The 17,404-nt window shown below is 40.2% G+C and overlaps 1 protein-coding gene across 3 annotated transcripts in view; it reads right to left on the bottom strand.

The window, feature by feature from the left end:
* LOC101746237 (Ig-like and fibronectin type-III domain-containing protein 1) overlaps window positions 1-17,404 on the bottom strand; it is a 133,811-nt gene that overhangs the window by 45,538 nt on the left and 70,869 nt on the right. For all 3 annotated transcript variants that reach the window (XM_012688505.4, XM_012688506.4, XM_012688507.4), the window contains exon 3: window positions 12,993-13,053. The gene's annotated coding sequence lies outside the window, so the exon portion shown is untranslated. The remainder of the gene's footprint in view (window positions 1-12,992; window positions 13,054-17,404) is intronic.

Raw genomic sequence — 17,404 nt, 5'->3', positions numbered from 1 at the left:
TCATTTATAAGTAATATTTCATTAGGTAAAATATTTTGCTTTCCTTCAGTGCCTAATGTTACGTGGGTACTTAGTATTAGTACTAAAGTGGTATGTAAAGTGGGTGATGGTATATAGTACTTTACCCAACATTTTCTCAGAAAACAAATTTCAATGACCGAGCTTCTAAAGTAAAGAAATAAATTTTTTTCAACATACATATAAAAGTTAACATTAGAATCATTAGGCACTGTTGACAGCTTAATCTATTGTGGCCCCGAGGGCTGGATCACATTTTTTTTTTATTATAAATAAAAATAATACATTGTTTTGGTTATTTTTGTGTAGTAGTAGTAGGTAAGCGCCGGACGCTGAAGTCAATCTGTCTGAAGCCCGGCGTCGCGACGTGCCGCCAGCCCGCTCGACCTTGTCCAGCCTTTGAGACGACCGCTCTGGACAGTTGTTCTCATTACGTTCTCGTCTGAGAGTCAAGTACAAGATATCGAGCCGCGTGCCAGCATTTTTCAGTGATCAGTTTGAAAATGTATCTTTAATTGACCGCGTTCTTCAGAAAACGAACAAAGTGAATAACAACTTCAAGAGTCGATATACTTCGTATAGAGCAAGTTTGAGAAAATTTGCTTTTTCGTAGCATTCCTTTTAAACGAGCATTCGTAGAGGGCGCTACGAGGCTGCTACGAGAACGTAATTACTACGAGCTCCAGAGATAAAGCTAGTGGCACATTGGTTGCGTTGAAGCGATTTCCTTTATTTTAGTTATCAATATTGGTTAACAATAGCATGAATTCGAGCTGTTTGCTCTCTGTCGGATAATTCATGTTAGTACTGCTGTTAATTCGAAAAATAGATAATCTTAAATGGTAAAAGCAAATCGACGCTCTGAAGATCTGTTGCGGCGACTTCTACTGATGAAACTTGTTACCTTAGACAGCCTCCGATACAAACAATTATATACTTAAGCAGGTTATTGTTAAGAATTAATTTTGTTTGACAAGCTTAGCTTAATATTCCAATAAATAATTGCAAGCCTAACAATGAATATTAACTAAAAGATACTACAGAGTATAAGTATCCGTACCAATATTTCCTCGCAGTAATGTTGGCATGCGGTCTATAATTTCGTAAAAAACGCGGCAAAAACGCTCACCTATGGACAGGCGCCACTCCCTACGCTATTCTGTAGCTTTGTTTATATTAATTGACTTCTTTGTTTTATTCTGTGCAGCACACTAACTTTATACCGAGCTCGGTTAAATTTGACGACAGGTTCGGATCCTTTATTGCTTACCATTAAAAGTAGCGACTCCCGACCATTAGGATGGCAATGCTTCGATTTAATTAGAATTTTATTCAAGTTGTAATTATGTTAATTTAGAGATATTATTATGCCCAGATAATAAAGTCTTCTAGTAAATGTTAAAGACGTCGTGGACTTTCAACTGTACCCCAGAGCAACGGCACTGGACAGATCTAGGACCAGAGCTCCGCATTGTCGACCAACTACTTCTAATCACTACATTACTATACTAGTTATATATAGCTATACTAATTACTATAATAATACATTGTAACAATACTTTACTGGTGGTAGGACCTCTTGTGAGTCTGCACGGGTAGTTACCACCACCCTGCCCATTTCTGCCGTGAAGCAGTGATGCATTTCGGTTTGAAGGCATTCGTTGTAACTATAATGTGACCTTAGAACTTATATCTCAAGGTGGGTGGCGGCATTTACGTTCTAGATGTCTATGGGCTCCGGTAACCACTTAACATCAGGTGGGACGTGAGCTCATCCACCCAACTAAGCAATAAATAAAAAAAATCAGTTTGACTGTAGTAATAACTAATCTTGAAGAATTCTTTTGAAAAGAGTCAACTCTGAGTTTCTTTCGTGTTCTTCTCCGTGGTGAGACTGTTTTCCGGTCGTGACTATTTAAAAGTGTCTGTAAAGGCATGAATAAAATTTATGAAAATAGCGGTTCAATCTCTCGCCGTATTTTGTGGTGGTTTAATGTGTTTGCGAGTCGGTCGAGGACTAAAAACAGCCAGGAGTGCGATTATACCTCGCGCCCTAAGGGTTCCGACTGAGAGCTAAGGCTCAGACAAATTTTCATATTTTCTGCAGACAATATTTTCTGACAATTCGAATAGTTCATAACTTTTCTGTGCGCGGATTAATGAAGTTTAAGTACAGAATTAAAATCTACTTGGAAGTACCTCGGTGAGCCTAAATGAACCAACCCCTTTGTGTAGTGATACGACTCAAGTGAACTAAATAAAGATAAATAATTTAGAGCACATTAATGTTAATTTAATCCGATAAGGGTTTCGGGTCACTAATCTGCGTTTCATTTGAATATTTGTGTCCGTTACACGCCTACACGTAAACATGCTATTAACGAACCGTAATATACAAATCTGTAAGGAGCCCAGAGACCAGACTTGGAATGATAATGTTACCTATATTCGGCTGGTAATGAAGAGATTTTACTGGTAGTAGGACCTCTTGTGAGTCCGCGCGGGTAGGTACAACCACGTTACCTATTTCTGCCGTGAAGCCGTAATGTGTTTGGGCTTGAAGGGCGGGGCAGCCGTTGTAACTATACTGAGACCTTAGAACTTATATCTCAAGATGGGTGGCGCATTTACGTTGTAGATGTCTATTGGCTCCAGAAACCACTTAACACCAGGTGGGCTGTGAGCTCGTCCACCCATCTATGCAATAAATAAAAAGATACACCTATGTTAACCACACTTCTACCACTTCTTTCTCCTCCTCCGTCCATAACATATTTGTTGCTCTGCCAAATATTTCCCATCACTTCTATTACCAAGGCAATTATGGAGGTCGAGCCATTAAGTTAGCGTTGTCTGTGATGAGATTAGCTTGTAAGTGCCAGTGATGATCCAAATCTGTAGTGATTCGAAACTGAACTTGAAGGCTGTATCAATGTCATGTCACATAGTTTATGTGATGCAGAACTGCGACGTCGGAGATGTGTGACTACAATGGTTGATAGTCCGGGGGCTGAGGTAGGCTGTAGCGGCATGATGAGACGGAGAACGGACCTGTTGAGGCTGCAATGCTGGCTTGCTGTGAGATGACTGTTGACTAGCCTGGGATGACTTCGGGAGTAATCGACAAAAAGAAGATCTTTCACCGAGCGGGTGACATTGCTCGGTGGACCGGAATCCAAATCCAAATGCTATTTTTTGAAACATTTATTTTTTCCAACTTGTCTAGTAGGTAATCATGTTATCAAATGTCATTAGCGAGATTGAGGCATCTGTCAAATGTCCTGTGCTCTGTGATAGGAACCGGCTACACGTCTATGGCTGACCGTGATGCTATGGTATCCCTATATTCTGGTGACCTGGGAGCGATAAATGAGCTACAAAGCTCTAACCTCTACAAAAGTCTCCTCGTGAACCCCTTTAAGTTTCCTGCAACAGATGATATAAATAGCGTTTTTCTTGGTAAAGATGTTTACTAAGTAACAAAAAAGTATGCTTATTGTGAGATTTTTACCATTAAAATTCTCTGGTTGAAAAAAGATACTGAGACATTTCTACGAAGCTACCGTCTTATCCCTATAGATAATGGTAAAGAGCTTCTATATTATTTCGTGGAATTCTATAATTACACAGTTTGGAACTTGTTTTCTTTCAAACAAATATATCTTTAAAAAAATTCAAGTTTATTTTTTATTGCTTAGATGAGTGGACGAGCTCATTACGATCACAAAAATATCTAATTACAGCGCTTCAAGTAAGTCGCACATTATTACAAATTACAAATTATCGATTACAATGGAGAGCCCGTGTAATCTGAACCTGAGTGGCGCTGCTGATACATAATCCCGGGGCTCCCTCCGTAACAGCGGTAACAGCGGTAACGCACTAATATCACTAATAATATGCAAACATCTACGGATTAGGTAACCGAAGACGGGCACGCACTTGGGCAGAAATTCAACAGGAGCGAACTTAGGTGCCAGTGGCTTCTTTATTTTATACGATAGCCTTAGACGGACTGGCACCGTGCATCAGCGCTGTAGTGTTGATAGTCCGGGGACTGAGGTAGGCTGTAGCGGCATGATGAGATGGGGAACGGACCTGTTGAGGTTGCAATGCTGGCTTGCTGTGGTACGACTTTTGACTAGCCTGGGATGACTTGTGTTTATTAGCGGGAGTGCGAGAACTAATGGCTGATGCTGTAGTAAATCTGCAGTAGTTCCAGCTTTTTACTGGTGGTAGGACCTCTTGTGAGTTCGCACGGGTATGTACCACCACCCCACCTATTTCTGCCGTGAAGCAGTAATGCGTTTCGGTTTGAAGGGTGGGGCAGCCGTTGTAACTATACTGAGACCTTAGAACTTATATCTCAAGTTGTTTAGCGCATTTACGTTGTAGATGTCTATAGGCTCCAGTAACCACTTAACATCAGGTGGGCTGCGAGCTCGTCTAACCATCTTAGCAACAAAAAAAAATCCTTATTTAATTCTCAAGAACGAAAAAAATGCAAAACTAGTAAAGTTCCAACAAACTATGTCTTTAAAGAAAACAAACTATGTCTTTATTTGACCAGATTTCGTGAAGCATGTATGTCAGATGTTTCTTAACTTAACTTAAACTTGTACTTAAGCCTGCACAACTGCAGCACGACGCAGGAACGTTCACATCCACAGACGCACGATACGTAGTCGCTACGTGATAAATGAGCAGCTCTGTCTTATAAAGGAGCAGGGTGGGGGGAGATTATCTTATCAACAATGATAGCGATAGACCTCGCCTGCTTCCCGAAGCGTTCACTCCACCTCTATTGTCTAAAGTCTACTGGATAGAATCGCCATAATTCCAATAAAGTTAACACTAACCTAATATCTATGGGATTCGATAGCCACTTAACTTCAAATATCGGCCCGCCTACACTATTAAAAAACCAGGCTTAAAGAAGGAAAAATTACAGCGATCGGAAAACACCGCGGGGAGTTTATTCCAGGGCCGATCATTACTCAAAACTATCGACTCGTACACAAGCGCACCGGTTCCAAGACGAAGCGGCGTTAGAGAGGAGATGACGTGATCATCTTAAATATTACTCCAGTACACTTCGTATTACGTATAAATTTCCAGAGATCATTACTCCTACATGTTTCTTTCGTACAGTCCAACTCTGAACCTCCCTGCTCGGCGTTACAGCGCTATGCCATTTCCGTTCTCAAACGAAATTTAAGGGACGACTAATCATATGCCCTTGTCATTATCAATGTTCAAAATTACATTTAATCACGGATCACAGTCTTGGCAATTACTGTCAAAATTTACGAAACCATTTTATCTAATTCAGTTCTTATATTTCATGTGAAGGTCTGTCTCCGTGTCCTGCACCACGCGGTGCCAGCCGTCTGTTTGAACATAAATAATTAAAGCTAATGAATGAATCACAGTGGATACACGTCGTAATATCAGAAGCGCGACCAAAGAGTTAGCATCACTAGATCAAATATGATTGTACAGTAAGGAACGAAATAAGTCTGAAGACTTACCGGTTCACCTTCCTTCCACTGCCTCGCGCTCCCTGGGCTCAGCGTCGTTTCCGGAGGTGGGACCGTCGGTCCCTTGACTGGTACACGATGAACAATTGTCGCTGGTTCTAATGGTTACGCGTGACTTGCGTTGGGTAATTTTTGTTGTTTGTAATAAAAGAATGTCTGCCGCGGAACGCGTGTGCTAAGTTACTATACGACGGCGATCTCGGCCCGTAGGCTTGGAGGGGTTGCTCAGCAAGCTTCGGGTTGGCTAGTCGGCCGTCTACAGGCAAGATCGAACCTTACTGCACCTAGGTTAAGATTTGTGTTGTCTTGAAGATGTATTGCCTAATACTCGATATTAATAAAAAATATAGAAAAACGAAAAAATCTGTTTCAGTACGAAACAATGATGAATGACAGGTCGATTCCGTTGCCGAAGTAGCGACGAATCACGTATCCCAAATGAACGAAAACTATTCAATTATGTTACGAATAAATGTATACTTCTAGTTTTAGTGATATCGTGTTCCCGGAAACTATTTGCAACTAACGATCGTGTCCCGAGCTCCCACCAGACCGTCCTTAGCAAATTTTTGTTGTATTGTACTGCATTGCGTGCTAATTAAACGTAGTTTCAAGACAATTTTTTTATAATACTACTACCACCACCCTGCCTATTTCTACCGTGAAGCAGTAATGCGTTTCGGTTTGAAAGGTGGGGCAGCCGTTGTAACTAAAAATGGTTGTAACTATACATGCAGTACCAGCCATTTTTGGGATCGGTTATATTTACTTTGTATATATTAGAGTTTTTTTTTGTTTTTTTTTTTTTTTTATTGCTTAGATGGGTATAGACAACAACACTTTCTGGAGTGTACACAGAAAGAGGAGTTATTTATTTATTTTTAATTGCGTGGTTGGGTGAACGAGCCCACGGCCCACCTGTTGTTAAAGCGGTAAGCCTATAACACCTATCTACGCAATTAAATTCACGGACATGCTGCTTGCTCAATAACTTTTGACTACCGAATTTTTAAACAATTTTGTCCAGTCCGATCTTCGCAGCGGACAACATGATTGCTTCGGGACAAATAGATAGCAGTACCAACGCAGGCAGTACCAAGGCGCAACTCTCTCCATTACTCAAATCGCTATCACAGAACGGACGTGCACCATTTTGCATCGTTTCATTTCCATTTTAAATAAAGAAACAAATAAACACGATGGTGACACATGTCTGAAATGAAATTCTACGATAGGATTGCTGCTGTTATTGCTACTTTCCAAATAAACTACAAATCGAGCGTCAATTCCGACGTTCGTAACGCTACCTCGCACAGTAAATCATTGATTTGAAATTCCCGTTAAAGAAGAAATACGACATGATTTTCGTTTGGGTTCATGTTTTATGTATATTTAGTTCCTCTGGGCACCGTTCTCGAGGAGCTCTTACATCCCGCAACATTCAGGGAGTACATACGCACGCATTTCACGCACTTTATGCGGAAGGAAAAACGTGTTGAATTAATAACGGTCCGATTTTTATTCGCAAAGTTCTTTAAAATTGTTTACGAGTGAAATGTTGCTATGTAAGTCGGTCTTTTCATCATCATCATCATCAGCAGCCTCTATCTGCCCACTGCTGGACATAGGCCTTCCCCAATGCCTCCGACAGAATGCGGTCCTCCGCCTTCCGCATCCAACGACTTCCCGCCGTGCGCAGTAAGTCGTCGGTCCACCTGATCGGAGGACGCCCCACGCTCCTTGTACATCGATCAATTTTTATTAAACTTTTTGAGTTGCTAAGGTGGGCAAACGAAATCACGGCCCCTCTGATGCGAAGCGGTAACCGGGGTCTATGAATATCAACATCCACCGTGCCAGTTTAAGAGAGAGCGAAATGGATTTAGTTTTTACAGCAATACATTAAATTTAATATATCAAACGAATTGAAATCTTGAGGTGTCAGTGATTACGGTCGAATCTCGATCAACGACCGAATAGTAACTCTACAATATTTGTTGTTTCGGTCCCTGTTTAGTCTGCGGAAGAAACAGACAGCGTGACGTGTCTGACACTTCCAGTATTGTTGACTCTTTGTTATTTCAATTCAAGCCTGCATACATTAACTACATTAAATTTGACATGAACTTATATATTGCTCAAAAAGTGACTCTACGTACAGCCCGCGATATTTAAGATTAGTTTTAGTACCAGAATCTTGTATTAACTTCAGTCATACCTTACGGTTTGAACGATACGACAAACTTTATATAAAAGAGCATAATATCATACTCATAATACTCAAACTGCACTTTGTACACGTGTATACACGCTGGTATGTCTATAGACTCCGACGAGTACTTAATGCCAAGTGCTCGAGGGTTGGTCCACTATATAGGGCCGACCAAATTATTATATGTAATCAGAAACTGTAATTTTTGTTGCGTCTGTGTTTGTTAGTCTTCAGTAAGCGATCACAATGTTCGTAAACACAATGTGTCGACGACCTCATTAGTTGAAATTACTTGGAGTATCACCTTACATTGTTACCGCGGGATTGTGACTACAGCGGGAGCTCTATATAATGGGCGACGGACGGTTCAATTCCGTAAAGTGCCTTCTTCAAATCTCGTATAAAAAGGGGCACGTCGCAGTGCTCGCGACACGCTGCGGAGATATCGCATGCGTAACTTTAAACACGGATTACCAACTGCATTTAATATATTAATTAACTAGCGACCCGCCCTCGCTTCGCTTCGGAAACATTAAAACAAACATGAAACCAAAAAAAAAAAAATTAAAAAAAAAAATTAAAAAAAGTAGCCTATGTTCATCAGGGACAATGTCGGCTTCTAATGGAAAAAGAATTTTTCAAATCGGTCCAGTAGTTTCGGAGCCTATTCGAAACAAACAAACAAACAAATCTTTCCTCTTTATAATATTAGTATAGATATAGATATAGATATAGACAAAAAAATATATTTTTGTAAGTAAGCGTCAGAATATATTACGCGGTGCTTAACAATGAATAATGCAGTTTCATCTCAGAGCCGGGGCTACAATTCGTATTGTAAATTTATAAAATGTGGACGCTATAACGCAATCGAGATTCTAACCTCAAGTTTTTTTTCCTACCTATGCTGATAGCCTTGCCCTAACATGTAGGTGAGCTCTCGGGGCTCAAAACGGAGAGTTGCTAACACTGACCCTAGCAAGAGCAGTGCTTCGCAGAATCCACCACCAGATCGGAAACGCGACCCACTGAGAAGATCCGGCGGGAAACTCAGTGGGCTGTGTCTATGGGTTAATTCGCTCGTCGAGCCCTTCGTCGCAAGCGACGGGTTCGACGAGGTTGGTGATCGGTGCTTGTGGTACCGAAAAGCACCGTTAATGAATCGGGAGGCTCCGTAATGACGTGTTTTGGGCGACGTTGACTGTTTACCATTCGGTCTACAGGATCGGGTGTGTAGTTTCCAGCGGCCACGACAAGAGGGTTTTCATGTCGTGCCGCCTTCTCAAAGTGAAACCTCAAGTGTCAAGATGGCTGTTGCAGATGGCAGGCTTCAGTCACATCTCAATACGATGTGTACGGTCAGCAGAAGAAGAAATTATTCGAATTATCAATTCTTGAATGCGCTAGTTTATATCACGCTCTCAAAGTCACATTGCCAGTTGAGTCTTCATGTTAATCTGTTTGTTTTGTGAAAAAAATAATATGGTATTGTAAAAAACTTAACACATTTCCCAATCACAATTTAAAAAAAAACGGAATATAATTATCGTGCACACTATAGCAGCCCCGGGCGCCACTAAGATGTAAACATGTCAGCCAATCTCAATTCTCCATACACGAACAAACCTCATATTTTACATTAGTTACTTACTTATGATACTGCAAAACTATCTTATCCGTCTCCGATCTTGAATTGCCTTGATTTTGAACCATCTTAATACGTCGATAAGTAAAAGTAATAAACAGCATTATTATTAGAGGTCCTTCTTGGAAATTAATAGTCACTCATTTATTTGGTCATCCCGGGAGATATCCCGAGGTCGAGCCCTGCGTCATCGCAATGCTCCTTGACAGGATCATTTGTTAAAGAACTTATCTAAAGTTTTCCGTAAGAAGTTTATAATCTAAATATAATATCTGTACGCAGGGTCAAAATCGAAAGCCGCAGCAAATTTTTTATTTTTTTTATTGCTAAGATGAGTGGATGAGCTCACAGCACACCTGGTGTTAAGTGGTTACCGCAGCACATAGATATCTACAACGTAAATGCCGCCACCCACTTTGAGGTATGAGTTTTAAGGTCTCAGTATAGTTACAACGGCTGCCCCATCCTTCAAATCGATAAGCATTACTACTTCACGGCAGAACTAGGCAGGGTGGTGGTACCTATCCGTGCGGACTCACAAGAGGTCCTACCACCAGTAAAAGCCCTAAGTAGTACTTCGGTAGGTTCAAGATACTGTTCATATTCTGTACTGTGCCCCGCTAGGTACAACGGTATACTTTCTACTTTTATATAATCGAGTTTAATTTCAATATATTTATTGATTGTTAAAATGCTATTTTCGTATTCAAGTTTCATTCTAATTTATTTGCTTAATACACTATCGGCATCACAAAACAAATTATTTATGTTTAGGTAGAACCCAAGTGAAATCGATTACTAATTCAATCAAATTTAAATATTACGAATTTAATCCTTACAATTACATTTTTCAAAATATCAACAAAAGGCACATAATCTATACCCATCCTAACATTCTAAATGAGATGGTTGGTTTAGATGTTTGTTATTGAATTACGAAAAATGCAACATTTAAATGACACTTTACACAATAAATATACTTTGTAATCTAAATACCACGTAAGATACTTTTTAACATTCTACTAGAGGTCCCGCAGTTGTCGAAATTCGACTATAATTAATTGGAATTGTAAGTTTGTACACTATTATGATTGTATTTTATACTTCTACAATCACAAATTTCGCCAAGACTACACTATAAAAAATATTAACAAAGACAAACAATATCTATTCTCAATTTGACAACAGACGTCAAGAACAAAAGTTTGACAATAAATAGTATGCATGCGTGTGTGCGTCAAATACATGGTATGTAGTGTGTGTAATGTTTTCTTTATTGATTTAATGTAACTTTTATGCATTATTTAAAAAAAATATTAGCATTGTGCACTTCTTTTCTATATTCTCTATAAGTGTGGAAAATTTCATACTCCTCCGTTCGCGAAATTTTCGTAAAAAGGGATACAAAGTTTTTGCTTGACGTATTAATATATAGATTAAATGACAAGACTCGGGACGCGCCAGGTATATCTGATATAATAAATACAATAGTGTATTCGCTGATTGATTATCTGATGCCAATGGATTTATAAATCGAGTTGACGTAACTAACATAACGTAACTAACAAAAGCAACTCTTTATTCCAACAAAAGCAACATGTGTCATTCTTCTGAATTACAAATTTTGACGCGGGTGAAAACGTGAACCATTGTACTCGTAGTACTTACTGACTTTATCGTAAAATATTTTAATCATAATTCGATATTTAAAATTTCTATTCAGCCACAAATACTGTCAGATATTAAAATAGTTGAAAATAACATAATCACGAGATTGAATCGAAAAAGTATTTTAAGCACACACAAAACTGATTTGTATTGGTCCAATATTGAATCGCAGATAACCCAGCAAACTTCAACCAACATCAGCAGTTAATTCATCAAATGAAGATCACCTATATATCGCTCGGTCTAAGAGATAACGCAATACATTTATTTCTTTAGCGATAATATAAATAATTCAGGCGCTGCGAGGAAGTATTGTGGTGATATATTGTTTTAGGGAGGTGGTGTATAAAGAGGTTGTTTTGTTGTTCTGATCGTAGCTACTGGTATGTACACTGGGGTACGAGGCAGTGGTAGTGGCCACCGTCGCTCATGGTCATCAGTAATGCCAAGGGCACGATCAAGGACCTGCCTGTCGTTAAGAACTTACCTCAAACCGCGTTTAAAGAACAACATGTCACAATGCTGAGTAGACTAGGAGGGCTGTTTAGTCGAAATTCGAATGGTTCGTGACAAAATGATATCTGTGAACGCACTGTGGATGAACGTAGCGGTTCTAGTTATTGTGGATGATGCTGTTTTCCACAAAAAACTGAAACGTGTTGCTTCTTCATGATCCCTCATTTGTATTGGTATATCCTAATTCTTAGTTCTAGTATTGATGGTGAGTGCGTTGTGAGCCCTCATCAGCCTTTAGCACTACCACCACCCTGCCAATTGCTTTCGAGAAAAGAATCTTGAATTCTGGTTCAGACAGCAGGATATGGTAACGCAATGGCAACGTTATATCTCAAGCTGAGTAACGACAGCATATTGCGAGCTCCAATAGCTGCTAAGCATCATCAGTCGGATACTCGTCTGCAGCTCCTCACCGATACCATTATAAATACAAACTCTCGTTTCATACAAACACTTACGACATTGGAATTGAATGAAAAAACCCTAACTCAGGGAAAAAAACATATTTTTCTTCCATTGAAGGCTACGTGAAGGATTTATAAGTACCAAGTTCACACAACTACGAGATTTAAGGCTTCCCCAATGTATTGGTTTCCGGCTCCCGTGACATTCACTTGAAAATATAGCCTTATTTATTTGGTGCGGCGTTTCAAATTAACGTGATCCCCGAGTGCTAAGGTGATTGTAGCAAATATCATTTTAACGAACGATATGAAACTGTCACTTACAATCATTAAGTCATACTGTAAGTACAATGTTTATTGAGCGTTTGGGGCACAGAATCAACGCCAGCTCCTCCACCGACATAGCTCAAGACTCACAGTCCGAATATAGCTCTTCGGAACTTGTAGGTATATACCTACATATATAAGCTTATTTTCGGTAAACAAGCTCACAGCCGCCCTGTTGACGGTACAATATGAACACTGCAACTAAATAGAGACGAGATATCAAAGTCTCCAATGTATTAATTTAACAACTGCCCCGACCTCCAGTCGCTGCGACGGACACAGGCAGTGCAGTGGTACCCAACGGCGCGGGATCACACTGCGCACTATCGTTGGCACGAGTCCGGCTTTTATAGTACCCTCACTTTCTTGAGATACCATAGACCTTATGATTTTTTTATTGCTTAGATGGATGGACGAGTTGACGGCTCACTTGGTGTTAACTAGTATTCGGAACCCATAGACATCTACAACGTAATGCCGCACCCACCTTGAGATATGAGTTATAAGGTCTCAGTATAGTTACAGCGACTGCCCCACCCTTTAAGCCGAAACGCATTAGTGCTTCATGGCAGAAGTAGGCCGGGTGGTGGTACTGACCGGCACGGACTCACCAGATGTCCTACTACCAGTAAGCCAGAAAACATATATAGTATTCTACGTACCTTTGGTGAAGAACTTAGGTCCCAAGATCGAAGATATGTTCTTCAAGGTTGCATGCGGTATCTGAAAACATAGATTTTTAAGTTATTCAAGGATATTAAAAATGACTATTTGTATTTGAATTGAAGACTTTGGAATGAGCTCCCCTCCACGGTGTTTTCCGAGCGCTATGACTTGTCCTTCTTCAAACGAGGCTTGCGGAGAATACTTTATGGTAGGCAGCGGCTTGGGTCTGCCCCTGGCATTGCTGACGTCCATGAGCGACGGTGACCACTTACCATCAGGTGGGCCGTATGCTCGTCTGCCTACAAAGGCAATAAAAAAAAGGACAGGAGTATAGTTTAGTGAGCCCGGGCTCCGTCCTGGAGCTGGTATAAAGTGACTTCAAAGCGGCCTGGTAGTCAAAGGCACGTTTTTTTTTAATACCATCATCCCCTGCAACTATTAACGCCTTATTGTAGGCTCATTTATTTTTATTGGCGTTGCAGGCAGACGAGCGTACGGCCCACCTGATGGTGAGTAGTTACTGTCGCTAATGGACGTCAAGCCAGGCGCAGGGGCAGAGCCAAGCCGCTGCCTATCGTTAATAAATAGAGGCTTTTTAGCGCGAGGCAGTCATTCGTTCCAGTTTGAACGGCAGAAAGCCTTTCTTCAATAAATTGAGACTCCTCTCACATCTCAAGGTGGTGGAATTCACGTTGTGATATCTGTGAGATGCAGTGATCACTCTATACTAAGTGTGCCGTGAGCTCGCTCAGGTATCTCAGCAATTTAACAATACAAGTGTTAAAGAAGGGGTACTCCTGTAGCAACCTTCTACTTATTACTTCTTCTTCCCCTTCTATTTATTTTCTTTGATTAAAAAACAATTTCGAGGAATAGCATAGCAGATTACAGAAAACCAATTTTTAATGAAACATAATCTTCAATAACCAATTTTTAATCAAATCTGTTTGAGCTTTGTTTTTCCTCAAAGGTCGTCATCATTGGCTTTACTCAAACAGATTAATTAACCTTTTATAAATGTTCTTTATACGATTTAAATGTCAGGATTGTTTTGATATTATTGATAAACTGAAAATATATATGTACATATATTTTTTATTACTTTAAGTTTTTTATTTATTATTAATCTATATATTAATACGTGAAGCAAAAACTTTGAATCCCTTTTACGAAAATTGCGCAGACGGAGAAGTATGAAATTTTCCACACTTATAGAGAATATAGAGAAGAAGTGCACAATGCTAATATTTTTTTTAAATAATGCATGAAAGATACATTGAATCAATAAAGAAAACATTACACACACTACATACCATGTATTTGACGCACACACGCATGCATACTATTTATTGTCAAACTTTTGTTCTTGACGTCTGTTGTCAAATTGAGAATAGATTAAATATTGTTTGTCTTTGTTAATATTTTTTATAGTGTAGTGTTGGCGAAATTTGTGATTATAAAGTATAAAATACAATCATAATAGTGTACAAACTTACAATTCCAATTAATTATAGTCGAATTTCGACTACTGCGGGACCTCTAGTTAATATAATTACTACTGTGAATATTTAAAAACAAAATTTAAATTAGTTTTTTAAATTGAAAAAACAATAATAGGTAACTCATCTATCTTCATTAAGATTTCAATTTATTTTTCAATGTGTGAAAATTATAATTGTTATTAACAAATGTTTACGGATGGATCAGTTCAGAAAATGTATGCTGGGATTAACCCAGTTGTGTGCAGACATCTTTAAACCTACGCCTACGAGTAAAAACCATCATCTACATTTAGGTTAGCTAGCTACAAAAGCGTACATTGCAGTATCTTCTTTTACTATTTTTTTTAGTTCATAGTTACTGGTTGAAACAAAGATCAGCTACTGATGACACTGGAATGAGAATGTATGACTTTATCGGTTTTTTTTTTTGTTTGGAAATCTTACGTTGTAACTTTTTTTTTATTGCCCTTGTAGGCAGACAAGCATACGGCCCACCTAATGGTGGGTGGTTACCGTCGCCCATGGGCTTCAGCAATGCCAGGGGCAGAGCCAAGCCTCGGCCTACCGACCAAGCCACTGCCTACCGACCAAGCCGCTGCCTACCCACCAAGCCGCTGCTTACCGACCAAGCCGCTGCCTACCGACCAAGCCGCTGCCTACCGACCAAACCGCTGCCAGCTGCGGGAATAGATCTTATCTTTTCTGTCAATTTAACTGAATTTCAAATATGATAATATATTAGTATTGTTACGCCGGTAAGAGCAACGCCATCTATCGTCGAATAGTAGGAACGAATACCAAAAGAACTAGTAAAGTCAAGAACGCTCGAGAAGTATAACGCCATCTATTGTCAAATGCCGGAAACGAAATCGAAAATACTCGACCTGTGAGGAATGTTCTCGATAATTCTAGGGATGTCGTATCGACTATAAAAGCGTTGCAGGAATGTCACGAAGTCAGTTAATAATCGAAACTACTTGAAGCGAAACAGCGAACGGATCACCTGAAGCGAACCGGAAGAAGCGTATTGAGAATTTTAAAATGCTCGTTAAGTGTTCCTAGTGTTAATACAGTGTTAATTTGTACTTCGGTAAAAAAATATTTATCCCGAACCTCAGCGCGTATCCTTGATATAGTTGTTAGTGTGAAAAATACTAAGGGTGGGTATCAGAGCCCCCCCCCTCCGTCCCACTTACGTGAGTTCTTCAGTTGTTCGTTGTTCCCCAAACTTACAAAGTTTTCTTGTTTCGTGGCGATGCAACACTTTCAGGGATTTTTATTTTAGTTTTTGCGCGATTCAGGCACGGCCGCGGGCTGAGGAGCATTTTGTGGTGATTCAATTCTGCGTAGTTCATTTAGATCGACGCGTTTGTGCCTTAGAAAAGACTGGTGATGATGCCCACATTTCGCAAATATTTTTTAGCAAGTAAATTATGACAAATTAGTGGATTAGAACAATTCTTCTTCTTTGTCGTATCACTGTTGTCAGAGCGGTCGTGGTCGTCGTTCAGTATTATTGTTGTGAGCAGATGTTATGCGCCTCAAGTGTAATCGTTACCTCTCCCGGTTTGTGGTGAGCCTGGTAGACTCATGTAAACAACCACCAGCAATGATTGGAAATGAACACCTCTTAAAATAATATCGAATCTCTAAGGAAATTGACACACGGAATAACTCGCAGCTCCCGGCTGTAGTAGCCCGGGGGATTGTTCTCGACAGGGCGGGCGGGCCGCTCGGGCCGTCAACGCCCCGAACTTTACGTCATCCACAGAATTAATAACAAGGTATCGGATCTTTTGCCCAATACCACAGATTAACTAAACTTTTTTTCATTTCCTAATCACTCGCAGCCTAAGGGCCAGATACGTGCGGCTTGGAAAATGAGCTCACGGGGCCCAGCATGGAAGGACTTGCTACCAAGAGCATTGGTTCGCAGTGCAGTGAATCGGAATCGCGACCCACTGAGAAGAACCAGTGAGAAACTCAGTGGGTTGTACATATGGGCTAATGCAACGAGCTCTATGAGAACGGAGGCCACCACTCCGAGTACCTAAAAACACCGAGAGTAGATCGGTGGGATCCAATAGGATATGGGCGACGGCGACTTTGGGTTGTCCCGTCGCCTGGTTCGGAGATATAGTTCGAGACGGCCACGATTACTTAGAAGGTTTTCGTGCCAAGCTGTGGTCTCGAAAAATCGATCTGACGATATCTTCAGATACTTACATAACGGGTCTAGTTCTGAATCGTCGTAAAGATATATTAATTGAACAGCAGCCAATAACTGCCACTCGTGGGATCAACACGTCCGCGACAACTGTAGGTGACGCTGTCTGCCGGTATAACAATCGTTATACAATCTTAGTTTGAAGAAGTCATTTTGAAGGGCGAAATATCTGGAATGCTTAAGCAATAGAAACTTTGACTTGGGTGTAAATATGATAGGTCAAAGTACCACTTTTAAATAGAAGTCTACGAATTTCGATGATTTTATTAATGTATGCAAAGCGTAGAAGAAACGTGTGGATGATTATAGGAAGTGGAAGATTATAGATTTCGACCCAATAACTCAAGCAGCTTGGCGACACTTAATTTTATAGTTTAAAGTCACAACTTAATACCACATGGCCCGTGAACCCAAATTTAGAAGCTGCGATATCTTCGTTGAGATGCACGCGATATCGCCGGGCCACGGGCACACATCAGCTTGCTTGTCACCGTGTCATCGTTACGTCCACAACGAAATATTGAGTACCTGCCCTGCTCTGGACCACCGCGTCTGTCGCTGACAGTTTTCATAACCCGTCAGAGATTAAACTGCTCCGACGACGAGGGGGAATCGCTGTGAAGCGGAACCCACACGAGAGATTTTAATTTATATCCAAATAAAACCGGTTTTTAACGGT

The sequence above is a fragment of the Bombyx mori genome, chromosome 3 (genome assembly GCF_030269925.1).
Source record: "Bombyx mori chromosome 3, ASM3026992v2".
NCBI lineage: Eukaryota > Metazoa > Arthropoda > Insecta > Lepidoptera > Bombycidae > Bombyx > Bombyx mori.
Note: the sequence above shows the minus strand (reverse complement) of the source record. Positions and strands in the feature narration are given on the sequence as shown.